Here is a 16,462-nt window from a genome sequence, read left to right as displayed (position 1 = left end):
GTCTTTAAGCTTTCTTTTCTCCTAACCCTAGACATATAAAATGATTGTTTTAAGGGCCGTTAAATAAGTTCACAAGTTGCACAAGTATTGAGCAAACTCTATTCAAGCAAATTGTGACCGGAGATGAAGTTCTTGCCCTAGTTCATCTCTTTCTCTTGAAGAAGTTGCTGTGTATGTGCACCGTAGGGTTTTGTGAGCAAGCATCTTCTTAATCTTCATCGTGTGGATGAACTGAAGAACTTTGCAGCCAACAACCTTCTTAGTTGGTGATTGAAGCTGCGTACTGGGATCCGCACAATTGGTTAGTCACGTACTTGAAAACTGTGCATTGAAAAAGGAACTGTCACTACAGAACAAGTCCAATTGGGTATTGGGGTAAGGGTTCAACTGTAGGTTAGTAAGGTACTTGGGATTCCTTTACTTGTAATCGTTTGTTGTGATAATAGTGGAGTTTCAGGAGTGGTGACTTGAAAATCACCCGGTGGGGTTTTTGCCATGTAAGTTTTCCCTATTCTTAAACAAATCACCGTGTCTTTTATTTTCCACTGCATATTTAGTTGTTTAGTGATTTGTTTGTGCTACCATGCGCTTTGCATGATAGATTGATTAATTAATAACTTAACTAATTAATTAATTAATTTCAATCACAAGGGGTCAATCCGTTTTTGGCCTATCAAGTGGTAACAGAGCAGGCACACTCTGATTAGGTTTAATCTTTGCTATGTTGATCCATTGACCTTTGTTTGTCATGGATAGAGGACAGTCATTAATTATACATCCTTTATTTGATGGCACTAACTATGCATACTGAAAAATACGCATAAGAGCTTTCTTGCAGTCTTTAGATGAAAATGTGTGGCAAGCTGTCGAGATTGGCTGGACTATGCCAAAGGAAGTGTTGGTCAATTGGGATGAAACCAAGATCAAGGCGAAAAACTTCAATAGTAGGGCATTGAATGCTTTATTCAATGTGGTCACCAATGAGGAGTTCAAGAAGATATCCTCTACTGAAACTACTAAGGAAGCATGGACCATCCTTCAGATAACCTATGAGGGTACAAAGGCTGTCAAGGATTCAAAACTTCAGAGGCTCACTACAAGCTTTAAAGAGATAAAGATGGAGGAGGATCAGTCATTCGATGAGTTCTGTGCCAAGCTAAAGGACATAGTGAACTCAGCCTTCAATCTTGGGGAAACTATTCCTGAACCCAAGATTGTAAGGAAGGTGCTTAGATCTCTACCCGAGAGATTCCATGCCAAGATCATGGCGATAGAGGAATCAAAGGATATTGACAAGATTCCTTTGACTGAGCTGGTTGGAAACTTGCAGACCTACGAGCTAGGGTTAACAAGAATAGGCAAGTCGGGTAAAGGCAACAGCATGGCTTTGAAGGCCAAGGGCAGTGACACAGATGAGTCTTCCGATGATGAAGTCCTACATTACCAGGCAGTTCAAGAAGTTTATGAAGACTGCCAATGGAAAGGGCTTTGACAAGGACCGTAAGCCATCTAGTTCCTGTAAGTTCAAGAGTTAAGACAAAGGGAGGAAGGATGCTAGAGATGGAGGTCAGTACACTGTTCCCGCAGGACCTAAGTGCCTTGAGTGTCAAGGCTTCAGTCACATGAAACATGAGTGTCCTACATATCTCAAGAGCATTAGGAAGAGCAAGGCACTTGCTGCTACCTTGAGCGACACCGAGCCTAAGGATGATTCCGACAATGAGGATGGCGGAATCTTGAATGCCTTCACTGCCACTGTTAATCCTACTGATGGGATTGTTGAAAATGTGGTTGAAGGAGAGGAATTGGTGAATCCAAGTTTGAGAAGATGGATGATCAAGATGACATCTATACAGCCTATGAAAAACTGTACAAGCTTTCTGAGAAGTATGAGAAACTAGATAAGCTAACCACCAAGAAGCTTAGTGATGTGAAACTTAATCGTGAGGAGCTTTCCACAAAGTTTGATGAGGCTAATCAGACTATTGGAGTACTGAGATTCGAGAACAATTTCTTGGCTGAGAAGACCAACAAGCTTGAAGCGGAGCTGTTTCAGGTTAGAGAGGACTTCAAGTGCGAAGCTTGACTAGATGCTCAGTATTCAGAAATCTGCTTTAGATCGAACAAGTTTAGGGTATGGTCTCTCTTCCTCTAATATTGCTTCAACTAGTACTACTATTTTTGTTCCTCTTGCTAATAATGTTAAAATTGTGGACAATGAGATTAAAACTGAATTAGCTAGTGAGAACTTAGACAAGGATAAATCTATCTTAGGAGCACCCCCTAAGCTTGAGAAGAAAGACGTAAAAGACCCTAGGGCTCAACAGCCTAAACAAAAGAAGCAGCATCTCTGTCATTATTGTGGAGCAATAGGTCATACTCAACCAAATTGCTATATGTGGCTAGCCACTTAACAAAGCAACGGCGTGATAGCATCTGGAAGCCAAAATCAGCTTCAATCCTCTCTTGCTCCTCTTGGAGATATTCTCAAGGCCCTCATGTTCCTTTCAAACTTGAACGGTTTTAATTCTTCCCCCTCACCGTCAGTTCAAGGGTTTGCTAGACGGAAAGGTTCTTCCAAGGTGTGGAAAGAAAAGGGCTCCAAGTGATTCTATCACTTTTCTCTTTCTCTCTTCTTGTTTTTTGTGTGTGCATTTTTTTTGTGTTTTGCTTTCAAGTTTTGAATCAATCTAGTTTTTATGCTTTGCTTTGCTTTGCTTAACATGTTTTGTTTGGTTGTTTCAATTTTGCTTTGTTTTGTTTTTCATATGAAAATAAAATTTTTTTTTTGAAAAATCAGAAAAATACAAAAACAGTGTGTGTTTTATGTACATTGGTACTTATGTACCTTGGATTACCATTGAAACAAAGTCTTCTAAATTTTGTATCTTTTGTAGCTTAGATGAGCATCTCTATGCACAACTAAGTAAGTGAGCTTTGTGACTTTTATTTGTGATGAGTAAGATTAAGTTATCTCTTATACTTAACACTCGTATCACTCTTTTTAACGGAAAGGACTAAAAAATCCTAAGAGAAATGTATAAATAACTATCTCACCACTGTTTCCCGCCAATCATAATATGACACTTGTATGTTTCGGCATAACAAAAGTACAGTGTCAATGACATTTGTGTGCTTCAACATAGCAAAATTGGAATTCCAAATGCTTAACATCATTGGGTATTTTCTTTTCTATCTTTTATATGCCCATGCATGATTTGCTTAAATAAAAATATGCAAAGAAAACAAAAAGCAAAAAGATCAAAAATGTTTTAAATATGATTGCAAGCGTGTATTCTAGGAGATGTGAGAATTATAGGATGTGGTGATAGTCCCCATCAAGCAGTTATGATTGTGTGAGAGTTAAAGTGATTTTCTCATATCTCAAATCATCATAACACGTATCCACTTATGCAATCTTGCGATATTTTTCACACACAACACGCAATATTCTTTGCTACTTTTGATACATGTGCAGGTACAATATGATTTGGTCATCACAAGGTTTTACATGTGTTAATGTATGCTCACTAAACTGTCTTAACTTGTTTTTGAAAAATAAAATCGATTAGACTTGTTTAGTGTGTGTGTGTGTGTTTTTGAAGATCCATGTGCTTAAAATTGCTATTGAGAGATGATTTTGAGAGGTTTATATGTTGATTGGATTATTGGTTGAGTTGCATGTTGGATTGCATTCATGTCTATGTTTTTCACTTCTCGAAAAACTGCTTTTACAAGCTAGTTCGACACCTTCTCGACACCTCCTCGATACCTTGCTGTCTGTCGAGCTTCTTCAACTTTTTCTTATCGTAATCTCGATAGCTTCTCGACACCTAGTGGATCGATCGAGAAAGTTCCTGCCTCCTTGATAGCTTTTCGACACCTGGTGGATCAATCGAGCTTCTGTTCTTGTATCTGTTGATTTGTTCCTCGACACCTTCTTGATACCTGTATCTATCGACGACCATTCTCTCGACACCTTCCTCGACAGATGTCTCGACACCTTCATCTATCAAGATTTACTGAGGCATTATTTAATCTCCCTGTGCGATCCGAACCCCATTTCGTTCGATCTCTCTCTCGATAGCTCTCTCTTTTTCTCTCCCAAACAATCTCATCTCACTCAAATCTTGATTCTTAAGGTTTCTTCAAGCTTTTTCAAGATTTTCTTCACTTGGTAATCTTCTAATCTCTTTCATATTCATGTATTTCATGTTTTGAAACCTAGATTTTAGGGTTTTTGAAAAATTTTGGGTTGTAAAGTTGTGATTTATAACTATGTTTTATGTTGACTTTATTCCATGACAAAAAATGTTGTAATTGCTTTATTCCTTGTATTTTGTGAGATTTTATTGTATTGGGTTTAGTATTGAGTTGAGGAAGACTCAAGCTTAAATGAAGAATCAGTGGATTTCGCGAGAAGCTCGCGAGAAGCTAAGCCGCAAAAGAGCACATGAGGAGCACATGACTAGAACCTGAAAAGTCATGCCAGGTTGTTGTTTTCGCAAGTGTCTCGCGGGATAAGGCCTTCCCGTGAGACAGTCGTGAAACATTCTGCCTAGATGATTTTTAAGAGTGACTTTCATACCCTTCACCCATACTATATATACCTTCATTACCCACAAATGTAAAAGATGTCATTCAGAGAGAAAAACCCTAGATAGGTTTTCTACAACACACACCCATCTTTTTGAGAGAGAGCTACTCATCCTTAGTGAAAAATTATTGTAACCTCTTCTCCTCCCCTCTCCCATTATCATACCTTGAGAGGAGATTTGTACCCAAACACAATCCACACATTTTCAGTATAGTGAGTGTTTTTGGTGTTGCTGGGTAGCATTGGAAGAAGCCAAGGATGGCAGATGCAATATGGAGCTCGTTGCGGGATCCGGAGAGCTAGACAAGACATGGTTCCAAGAAGCCTTATTGGAGTAAAAGCTTGGAGGGCTTAGGTACTGCAGGTAGATTAGGCTTGGAGGGTCTCTTGCTAACCCATGAATCCCAACTGATTGTCTAGTGGATCGATTATCGCTTGGAGGGCAGCAGAAAGGTTTTTCACCAAGTTCTTCGGCTTCCTCTTCGATAACACATCGGTGTGTTATCTGTGTTTGCATTCTTCTTCCTTACTCTTTTACATTTCATTTTACTGTTGTGATTATATGAACTAGTCGCTAACCCGTACGATGCATGGGATAGTTAAATAAAAAAATAATTAATCAACCTTATGATAAAAAGAAAAGGCTAAAGGAATCATTAAGAGGTTGATTTGCCCATGAAGAAAAAATCTAAAAGAACAAAAAAAAAGAAAGGGAAAACTATTTACAAAGAATTGTAACTGTTGTATGTTTACCTAGCTAGGCTTAAAGCCAGAATCCAAATAAAATTTTGCAACAATAAAAACATACAACTTCATATTAATTGTAAATCATGCAGCTAAAGATTCAATTTATAAAGAATTTCAATAAACACTATTGTCACATCTATCTTAGTTCTAGACATTTAATTTACACATAAACCAATAGCAACCGCATTTAGCTATCACGGTTACTCAATGCTATGACAATCTTGACCCAAGCATTCTCCTTATAAAATCTCATCTCTTTCCTATAAACCAATTGAAGAAGAACTATCCATACATGCTAAGAACTACAGTAATATAGGGAAACAAAAAATGCCTATATTTAGCTGGAATATTGCAAGTAGAAGAACAGAGATAAAGGCAAAAGCAAAACTACAATAATTCTTTGCATTGGAGTGTTAAAGGTTAAGCATGAGAAAATCAATTCACAGCTATAAATAATTATAGATATAAACATGTTTGGAACTCTATTTTAACATAGGAAATTACAAAAAGGCTACGGATATAATTCCTATGGTAGTATTAGCTGTTGAAATTGCAACTTGGTCTAAAATATAAGTTATATAACTTAGTTATATATGATTATGCAAGATGGGCATGGTATTAGATATTATAAATTTGAGGCAAAGATTCAGAGGGAAGGTTGAGAGAGACTTAACAAATAGCAAGCTTTAATGAACGCCTTTATCACTAAAAGTACACATGCCACCGTTTTGTGCATCCACCAATTGTTAGGATTCAAATTTAATAATAGATAATGGAAAAAGAAAGTGAAAAAAAAAATTGATGGAGTATCTAAAGGAGCTTATAGTGGATATTTATTATAATTGTGGAATTTATTGTGTGCATTTAAGGACATTTTTTGTTAAAAAAATTTATTTATTTTTGGCACATAGAAATAGAAATGGAAAAAATTGTCGGAGTATTTAAAGGAATTTATAGTAGATATTTATTATAATGATAGAATTCATAGTGGATATTTATTACAAAATATTATATGCGTCATTATTTTATGCATTACCAAAGGTACTAATGTCACCATTGTGTAGAAAAGTGCTACAACCACAACATTGTCACAACAAATCATAAGTGGTAAGTTGTTATTGGTTCTAATTTGTATCAACAACTTAAATTACATTTTTCTCACCTATAACAACCAATAACAACCTACCCCTTACAATTTATTATGAAAATAGTGTGAAAATGTTATCGACCTATCATTTCTCTTTTGCATCCACTGGTGGTAAGGATTCAAATTTTATAATAGATAATAGATAGATAAATGGGAATAAGCCATGCAAAAGAAAAATAAAATGATACAAAATATGTATAATGGGTCAAAAATAATTGGACTTGGCTTACACAGACTTGTAGAATTTTTTTTTTTTAGTGAAATGACCATCAACACCTACCAATTTATTTGGACTTTTGATGCAACAAATGGAGGTCCCCACATTTTAAGGAGGTGGGTTTTATCAAGCATTTTTTTGGTTGATGGTTGGGTTTTCCTTTCCTCCCTTGTTTTTGCTATTATACCATACATGTGAGATCCATACAACTGAATCCTAAACATCCTGTTAGAGAATTTTTTTTTTTTTTTTTTTTGGGAGAACCAACACACTTTGGAAGATTGATTTAATAAAACGGTCTCATTGATTACCCTATCTTATGTTAGAGGAGTCCTATGATAGTATTAGTTGTTGAAATTGCAACTTGGTCTAAAATATAAGTTATATAACTTAGTTATATATGATTATGCAGGATGGGCATGGTATTAGATATTATAAATTTGAGGCAAAGATTCAGAGAGAGAGTTAAGAGAGACTTAACAAATAGCAAGCTTTAATGAACACCTTTATCACTATGCAAAACTAAAAGGCATATTACAGATTTTTAAATGAATTTTAAGTTGGATGATACAAAAAAAATCAATACCAATGATGGAAACTTTTTTTTTTTCCTACGAAAGAAACAAAAAAGTGGTCTTACAACAATTTTCCATTTATGGCTTGAATGAAACATACAAAATACAGATTGTGTTTGAACAAAGTAAATTAGTAAAACAACAGGTTATTAGCTTCCAAAATTAAAACTTAACTCCTAATCCTTTACAGCTAACATGAATATTGGAGCAATATCATGCACTCCACATTCTCTTAGATGTTAAGCTCCAGCAAATTACATCAGATGTAATCTCAAAAACAAATTTCTTTGTTTATGTATTTATATATTTTTTGGGCTTATGGTAGACCCACTTCCTTTGTAACTGAAATTCTCCATGCTAATCTCAAAAAAATCTAATTACAAAAGCTGCTGCTCTTGGCTTGATATGCAAACCTTCTAAATTTGATTAGCACTTATCTTAAAATAAGTAACATTGACGAATTAATTAATTGCTACTTGACATACCAGCAATTTTTCAAGATCAGAGAAGGGATATTACCATTCATTTCTTTCAAGGCTTATAAGATGCAAAGATAAAATGCGTACAAAATTTACGGAGGCAATGAATTTAGGACCTCCAACACAAGTATGTGAACACTGTGGGGCGAGGAAAACCATCTAAACAAAAACTAATTGGAAAATTACATTTCAAACAAAACATACATACACGCATTTATGTTACCAATTTCAGCATGTAATACAAATTTTGAAGAGTATCAAACCAAACCCATAAAAAAAAAAAGTAAACAATTGCTGTTTTTTTTTTTTTTTTTTTTTTTTTTTTTTTTTTTTTTTTGCAACAATTAGGAAAGCAGCCATTTTCACTATATTCAATCCTCAAATAATAGGTTGAGTCAAAATAATAAACAAATAGATAACATATCTTTTTTTATTTCAATGCCTTAAAACAAAGATTTACCAAGCAGGTAACTAAATTCGAATGCTTGAAACAATTGAAACTAAAACTCTTTTCAAATCTCAATGCATCTGTATGGCTGCATTGTACTAAAACAGAATAACAATGACACAAAATTCAATGAATTCACCCCCAACATTGTAATACAACAATTGTTCAACACCTATAGTATTACATGCAACAAAAACAAATTCTTATATATATATATATATATATATATATATTTTTTTTCTATTTCATTAATTATTTATCTAGATTTCTGTCAACTGTATTTCTTTTGTAAAACTAATCATAAACTAATCTCAAAAACCAAATCTTGCTGGACTTTGAACATATAGCACAAATTATCCTCCTCCTCCTCGACAAATGCCCTCAAATTTCATTAGCCAATTAATAGTAAAATTTAAATTATGTAAATACAAAATCAACCATTTATTAACAGAAGAATAAATTAAGAACCAGAAATATAAAGGGGAAAATTTGTAAAAACTTACCTTTCAAAATCTTACAGACTCTCTCTCTCACTCAATTTTCTTTTTTCTTTTTTCAGATAATTTTCGCTACTATGTATATTGATTTAGTTGTTTTAATTATTTTTAAAAAGTAGAAAAGAAGTCTTGTTTCTGAGTATTTCTGCAAACAGGGAAAAACTTGTGTGGAGAAAATGTTTCAAAGTTGTTGCAGGAATAGAATACAGAGAGAGAGGGAGAGAGAGTGAAGAATGTAAGGAAACAGAGAGAGAAGAATATAAAGAAACAGAGGGAGAAGGAAGAAGTTTTTTTTTTGGGGGGGAAAGATATGAAACCACAGAATTTTTTTTGTAACTACCCAGGCAAAACGTTGCTTCTATAGATTAATTTAGGCATTTTTTTTTTTTTTTTTTTTGAGAAAGATGTGCGATTGTGTGAGGTGTTTGAGATATAAAATCTACATCTGCCCACTGTAATGGTGTTTCCCTGGGAAATACAAAAAAAGTACAAAGAGGAAAACATATTAGGAAGTGAAATCTATAATTACAGCAAACCCTAATTAGAAACCCCAAATCCCAAACATTTGAGCCTCAAATTTATTATGTCTTTTGTCCTAATTCAAGAATGTTCAGAATGGAAACAAAAAACCACAAACTATTCATTAGCAAATAAATTAGGATAGCAACAATAACAAAAATTGAGTATTCAAGGTGATCTTACCAAGGAGATCTGATCTGATGCGTTTGGGGCATCTTGAGTAGAAAGATTCAAAGCTGGTGGAGTCATTTGGAGAAATTGAACCGGGAAATTTTGACGCAATGAAGCCATTTTTCTGAGTTTTTCAACCAAATAGAGAGATTGTTTCAAAATTGTGCATAGGAAATACATTTCAGAAGAAAGTGAGAGAGAGAGAGAGAGAGAGAGAGAAAGGGAAAGGGAAAGAAGAGCATATAGGGAGAGAGACAAAGTAAAGTGTTTGATATTTTTTTTTAGAGGTTTTTTATGGGTAGGAATATGAAACGGATTTGTAACTGCTACCCAAGAGTCAAAATGTTGTATTTTTTTTTTCTTTGAGAAGAACTTAATTTTTTTTGAGAAACTTTTAATATGAAAAAAATCAGAAAATTGTTTCTCATAAACCACCAAACCAAAAGTCACCTCACCGAAAAGATACAATGGTTTAGTGTTTTAAAGTAATCGTGTCAGTAATTTATGTAGCCACGTGACGCAATGAGCAGCGGTCAACAAAAAGTCAAATGTTTCGGCTATTAGTTATTACTAGTGTTTAACTCGCACAATGCGTGGGATCGTTTAACATATTAATGAACTTTATATTAATGAACTTTATTTAATAACGTAGTATATTTAAGCATATAGTGTCCAATACCTAAAACTATATACATTGGAGTACTTCTTCATGGGATATAACTTGTACTGGCCATTTCAATTAAGTGTCAGCCCAAGGAATCCCTTGAATCCATCTTGCATTGCCCCGGAACTTCTCTCCAAAAGTAAAAGGAAGTATATATTATCATTCAAATAATTATTCATTAGTGACAAACAAATTGTGATAATAAGAACAATAATGGATGGTAACTTTGCCTTTTTCAAGTTTTAAAATATCTCTTTTTCTTGGCACATTATTTAATTGTACACCATAGTCGCTTATGCAAGAGACTTGTTAGGTAAGCAGGATTGTCATACTTTTATTGAGTTTGAGAATTTCTAGTTGGTTCATATGTGGAGGGGGAAGTGGGCTTACATTGTATGTCTCCATTTTTTCTATACTTTGTTTAATAAGTATTATATTAGACACTTTCAAAATTAAGTGTGTCTAATATAAATTGCAGCTTCATGGTAAAGCAATAAACCAAACATAAGGATGATCAACACATACACATACACACATTTTTTCCAATTCTAATAATTGCAGTTAAATCTTCAATTGGAATTGCTTACTATACCAATCCCAATATCAATATTCACGTAAAAGAAAAAAGGAGTTCATAAGGCATGCCAAAACATTAGTATTTTACTGATCCAGTCAATTCTTCCACCAGAGGGAATATGGAATAGAATTCACCTAGGTTTATGATTTGTAGAATATGACGACCGTGCTACATTGAAGCATAAATGCATTGCTCATTTTTCCCGCAACCAAACCATTAAAATTAGGAGAAATTTTTTTCCAATTATCGTTTGGTCACAACTTGAATTAAAACACATAAAAACAACACCCAGCCTATTAAAATTAGAATCTTGAAACTCATTCAGCCACAAAGTCTCCATAAAATTTTGGACTAATAATGGGAATAAGACAAACTTACCCCATGCTATGCAATATTGAAATAACACAAAACTTAATTAGTTTTGCTTATAAAAATTTAAGCTCTATCTATGAGGAAAAAAAATGTTAGGAAAGTAAGATCAATGAGCCATATATGTGTTCTCTATGAACTGTTAATATAATAAAATGGATGCCCTCCCTCAAGCTCAGTACTACCCAAACGCTACAATCCATTAAAAATCCAGCATTATTACATTCTAATTAAAATAAGAATAAAGATTTGTAAGTTCTTGGCACTAACTAACTAATAAAACATCTCCTTAATTTGCATGTATCACACATTTGGCGCGTGTAACTCCAATATAAATTGCATGTCCATCTTAACAATTTTGCAAAGGCAGAAGTTTTTGGACAGAGGTAGGGGAAATTTGGTTCAAGGATTTCTTCGAATACTATTAGAGGAGTTGAGAAAGGAAAGAGAAAAACAGCCCAGCAAACCTCACTTTGTCACTGTTAGTAAAGAGTACTTTGGACGCAACAATTGCATTGGCAGCTTCTGTATGGTCATAGTAGACATTGAAACCAGTTTGGCTGCATGTGACATTGGAATTGTAATTGTACTGTAGCCCTCCATAGACACAACATTAAACCATTAATGAACATGAGAAAATGAAATTTGGAAGTCAAATGTATGGCATAATTAACTTAGCTATAACATTAGTGTTTGTGTGAAGTTGACTTGAACTTGCAAAAGTGAGTAAGACATTTTATCAAACACATAGTTTGCTTGTTCCAAATGGGAATGAGATGAATGTTTTGCAACATGAATCCACCCAAAAATTACACCCAAGACAAAATAAGCACAACTAAGTAAAAGCACCGTGGGATTGCAACCAACTACTTGAGTAGTTGAGCCTATTTAGAAAGGTATTATATAGAGCAAGTAATGAGCTTGCAGATGTACCAGCGCATGGAAATTTTTAAATGTAATGTGACATATGTTTTCATCGTTGTACCCGCATGATGCAAGACTAAGTTATAAATTATAGAAACGGTGTGAGTCAGTAAATATCTTAACCAATAAAGAAATCAAACCAAAACAAACAAACTACTCTGATTAGCAAAAAAACCATTACCAAACAACATAAAAAAATGAATAAACAAAGTTAGTTAGTACCTCTTTAGATATAGAAGAAGAGTTTGATATTCATTGCCCGGTGGCTGGTCCCCCTTCAGTTTAGTATTTTGCACCACAACTAATAAAGTTGAAGATTTAATTTTCCCGAGCTTGTGTTTCCTTAAACATGCAAACCACAAACTCAGTACCTGGAGTAAAAAAAATGAATTGAAAGAAACAAAGAGACAGAGAAAAAGAAAAAAACAAAAAGAAAACAAACTTCCCCATTTTTTTTTTTAACTTTATTTTTATTGTTTTAGGACATTATAAAATTCATCTTAATTTGTGTTTATGCATGAAATATATGCAAATGAAACATAATAAGGAAAATACAAAACACCTCATCACCATTATAGGATTCTTATTGTAACTCCCCAATTTATATTGCAAAGAGGACAATTAATTCCAAGAATACAAAGTTGAACAAAAAATATATCTTGAGGTAGGGGGGAGAAAAAAATAGATCCCTTAAAACCAATCCTTATTTTGTACTTGCATTGATTGAAACTAAAAATTGGTCCCTCAAGATCAAATGTCCAAGCCTATGTAAGTGCAAAGAAAGTGGCTATGGTAGGCCTAACCAAGTCTTCTATTATAGAATTTTTCTCAATACCAATCATTAAAAGATAAGAGCTGGTACCAATATAAATCTGCATTGCCTTGCTCTTTCCTTGAGCTGTGTACATTTGGTTTTCAATTTCTTGATGCTTCCTACCATTGTCCTTTTCCATCAACTCCTATTTCATTAGGACCTTGATAATATTTGCACTTTTCTCAATTTCACCAATATTCATTTTCTTATTTGTCTCTACCTTTTTTTCAACTACTTTGGCTCTAAGTAGCAATTAAGACCTAGCAAAATTTTAAAAATATAGATATATATATTCACAAAAAAATAGCATTAGCATAAAACATAAAATGATGCATTCAGTTGCACTCTATAAAACTCAAAGGATTATTATATCATAAATTATCCAATTTGTTGGTTACTAATTGGGTGCAGGCACAAACACATGCATGTGATGAATTGGATATAAGGTTGTAACGTTGAATGCTCATAGGACACTAAGACTAAACTGGATCAAAATGCAGTTCTAATGTTATCCATTTAAAAACAGTTAATTTGTTAATAATCTGCATATCAAGAATCAAGAATATATATACATTGATTTAGGAGTGAGCATTTTTCTAAGAAAATAACTTCGAAATAGATGGATTGTGGATGAGATTTTTAAAGACTTTTCCTAAAGACACCATCTCTAGGTAAATGGTAAAATTTATAATTATTTGACCCAATAGACTAACATCCCAAAACAATAAAGGAAGATATCCTTCTACTTCACTCTTGTAGACAACATCCATCCCATATAGCATCTTGTAACCTTTAAAAGGAAACAAAAAGCAGGCATGTACGAAAGAAAAAAACAAAAAGTTTTAGTTATGAAAAATGTGCGCTAAACAGTTGATACCAATTATCATTGTTCAAATACATTTAAAAAAAAATCCTCCACTCCAGTGTTCATCATTGCTAGTTTCTCCCCACTTAAATTTCATCATTCAACCATTAACACAGCCAGTAAATGTCAACATATTATAGTTCACACTTACCGTCAAGGTGCACATATGTTGCTAATTCTGAATATGGACACTCAAAGTCATGTAATGAGTCTGCCCCTACCTAAATATGATAAAACATCTTGATCTACCTTAATTGAGTACCACACTACTTATTAATATGAAAAACAACTTAAACATGAGGTTATATGCAATAGCAACATGAGTTTATATGCAAAATTCAGTGAAATTAAGATCAGTGCACAATGTTCCAAAACAATTCAACGGTATGAGGGATAGAAACTAACAATAAAATAGATACAAAGATACCAAAGCATTTAGGTATTTGGGTTTCGTCACACATTCATGCATTTATTAGAGTACAAAAATAACTTTCTTTATATATATAGTTTTTTGGGATAGAGAAACCAAATAGTGATTGTCGTTCTTCCAAGGAGAGAAAAAGAGATTTGCATTTAAAAAATAGACATATTGGCATATTCCTCTCTCTAGAAATCATAGTAACCTAGCCCACTTAAAAAAAGGGGATATATTGTATGGGTTTTTCTTTAGAAGAAATTAATTAAAGTAGCAATTGAATATAAACACAGCATACACAATAAGAGAAGTAGAAGTTTGTTTTGGCAAAAATGTTGCCCTGTTTTGACTTTGGAGTCGTGATTGTTATGAAAAAGAGATCTCCAAGAGATCTAGTACCTGATAGCATTTGAATTGTAGGCTGAAGATATTTCGTAAGTGCCTAAAACAATGCCAATAAATAATAAAACATTAACATTTGCGCAGTAAAAAACTATGATATCCAAAATTTAGAACTGAAAAAAGAGCACAAAAAAATTTTGGAAAAAAAAAAAAAAAAAAAGATAAAGAGAGAAAGAGACTAAATTTCATATCATATCAAGAAAAACCCTTCTGTCTTCTTTGTTAACTTCAAAGTTGAACTGAAGCCTCTCATAGCTTGTACCTTCTGTGTCTGCAATTTTTTTTTCTTGCTCTTCTCTCTCTTGCTGCCTTTTAACGTCCCTTGTACAGTGAAAAGGAAATCTAATATAAACTAATCAAATCTAACCCAAAAACATATAGAAAAAATAAATCCTAAGCCAAATACCTAAATGAAAACAAAATAAATTCTAATCCAGGTACCTAAGAATCAAACCAATTCAAGCATAAAGCATAATTAATATTCAATTAAAAAAAAAAAAATTACCAGTGATGGTTCCAATAGAGTGGAAACTATAGCTGGTAGTACCGCTTCTAATCAGACTTGCATTGCTTCCAAGGATTTGCCTTTCCACCTACAAACCTAGAAAAAGAAAAGTTTAAGAAAAGCCCTTTAATTTTTTATTACATAGATTTGAAATTGAAATCAATCATTTACAAATGAAATCTACAATTGAATCCAAGAGAGAGTTAAATAAATCCAAAGCAACACATATACCCTACCCATAAACCAAATTTAATCTTATAAACCTTGAACAAAACCAAATCTAACCCAAATGCCTAAATCGAAACACTCAAATATAAAATCATATTTATCATGTAATTTTAAAAAGAATAAAGAAAACCTTCACCGGTAACGGTTCCGATTGCATGACGGTGATGGCTGCCCTGAAATTTATCTCTTTGTCGATCTCTGTTCTTCATTTGTTTTAACGGGTTCATTATCTCTACTGAAGGCACTTTCGATCTCTCTTTTGTAATGTTTTTGATCTCTCTTACAATCTTTGTTCTTCTGCAGTTTACGAAATCTCTCTGTCTCTCTTTGTTCTTTTGTGTTTTTCCTCTTTTAGCAAACTGTCTCTGTAACTTTAAAACCCTTTCGGTGTGAGAAATGGATGGCTTTTGTTACGTTTGCATTGGGTTGAACAGGTGTAACATGCGGGCCAATTAGTGGCTTTTATTATGATTGTTTCGGGTTGAATAGGTGTAAAGATGAGTCTTCCGGACGCAACGTACGGTTTTTTAAAGAAAAAATTGTAAACGTGGCAGCATTTTAAATGGTCATTTTTCCTAATGTGGCAGCACCTCCTTAAAGGCTTCTGCTATTATATATATATAGATATGTGTTAGAGTAGTTTGTTTGTTTATCCGCTCGCATTTATACTATTCCGCACTTAGTATTAAATCAGTGTAAAATCAATCGAGCCGTAACTTTAATTTGGAGATCTAAACAACTCTTGTGTTTTCTACACATTTTCGAGCTTTCAATTGGTATCAAAGTAGGTACACTTGTTGTGGTTTAAATACCTAAGTGTAATCCTTGACCCCTTGTGTTTATTTGCCATGGATTGTGCTTTAAATGCCTCTACACATGTTTTAGATGTTGATGAATGTAACATGCCACGTGTTTGTGAAAATGCCTTTATAAGTGATAATTCTCATGATTGTGATGCTATGTTACATGAATCCTTGGGTATTGTTGATATTCCTAACATCAAACTCTTGAAGAAAAAGGCTAAGAAGTTTAATAAGGATTTGAGCAAGTTATTTCGTGAAAATGATGAATTGATTGCTAAGCTCAATGAATCCAACAAATTGGTTGAAAAATATAAGAAACTTGTTGAAAATTCTCTTGAAAAGCTGAAAGAGTTTGAATGTTTGAATATGGACTTGGATGCTAAACTTGTTTTGTCTAACAAACTTGTTGATGAGCTAAAATGTGAAAATGAATCTCTAAAGATGCATGCCAAGTATTTGATTGCTGAACCTATTTCTAAAAAGGATGAAAATATTTGCT

At 33.5% G+C, this 16,462-nt stretch overlaps 2 long non-coding RNA genes across 3 annotated transcripts; both read right to left on the bottom strand.

Annotated features, from left to right (window-relative positions):
• Positions 1 to 8,827: 8,827 nt before the first annotated feature.
• On the bottom strand, positions 8,828 to 9,651 carry LOC115989261. Its single transcript, XR_004091854.1, has 2 exons — positions 9,410 to 9,651; positions 8,828 to 9,175 (listed from the first exon to the last, which is right to left on the bottom strand). It is a non-coding gene; the product is annotated as an uncharacterized LOC115989261 (long non-coding RNA).
• A 1,896-nt stretch (positions 9,652 to 11,547) lies between these two features.
• LOC115988563 lies at positions 11,548 to 15,370 on the bottom strand. Of its 2 annotated transcripts, none has more exons than XR_004091575.1 (3): positions 15,297 to 15,370; positions 14,933 to 15,028; positions 11,548 to 11,596 (listed from the first exon to the last, which is right to left on the bottom strand). It is a non-coding gene; the product is annotated as an uncharacterized LOC115988563 (long non-coding RNA). The 2 variants fall into 2 exon arrangements; XR_004091574.1 differs by having other exon boundaries at positions 15,291 to 15,369.
• Between the last annotated feature and the right edge of the window lie 1,092 nt (positions 15,371 to 16,462).

Source organism: Quercus lobata, chromosome 5 (genome assembly GCF_001633185.2).
Source record: "Quercus lobata isolate SW786 chromosome 5, ValleyOak3.0 Primary Assembly, whole genome shotgun sequence".
In the NCBI taxonomy this organism is placed as follows: domain Eukaryota; kingdom Viridiplantae; phylum Streptophyta; class Magnoliopsida; order Fagales; family Fagaceae; genus Quercus; species Quercus lobata.
The sequence above is the reverse complement of the archived record's forward strand: the minus strand, read 5'-3'. Positions and strand labels throughout refer to the sequence as shown.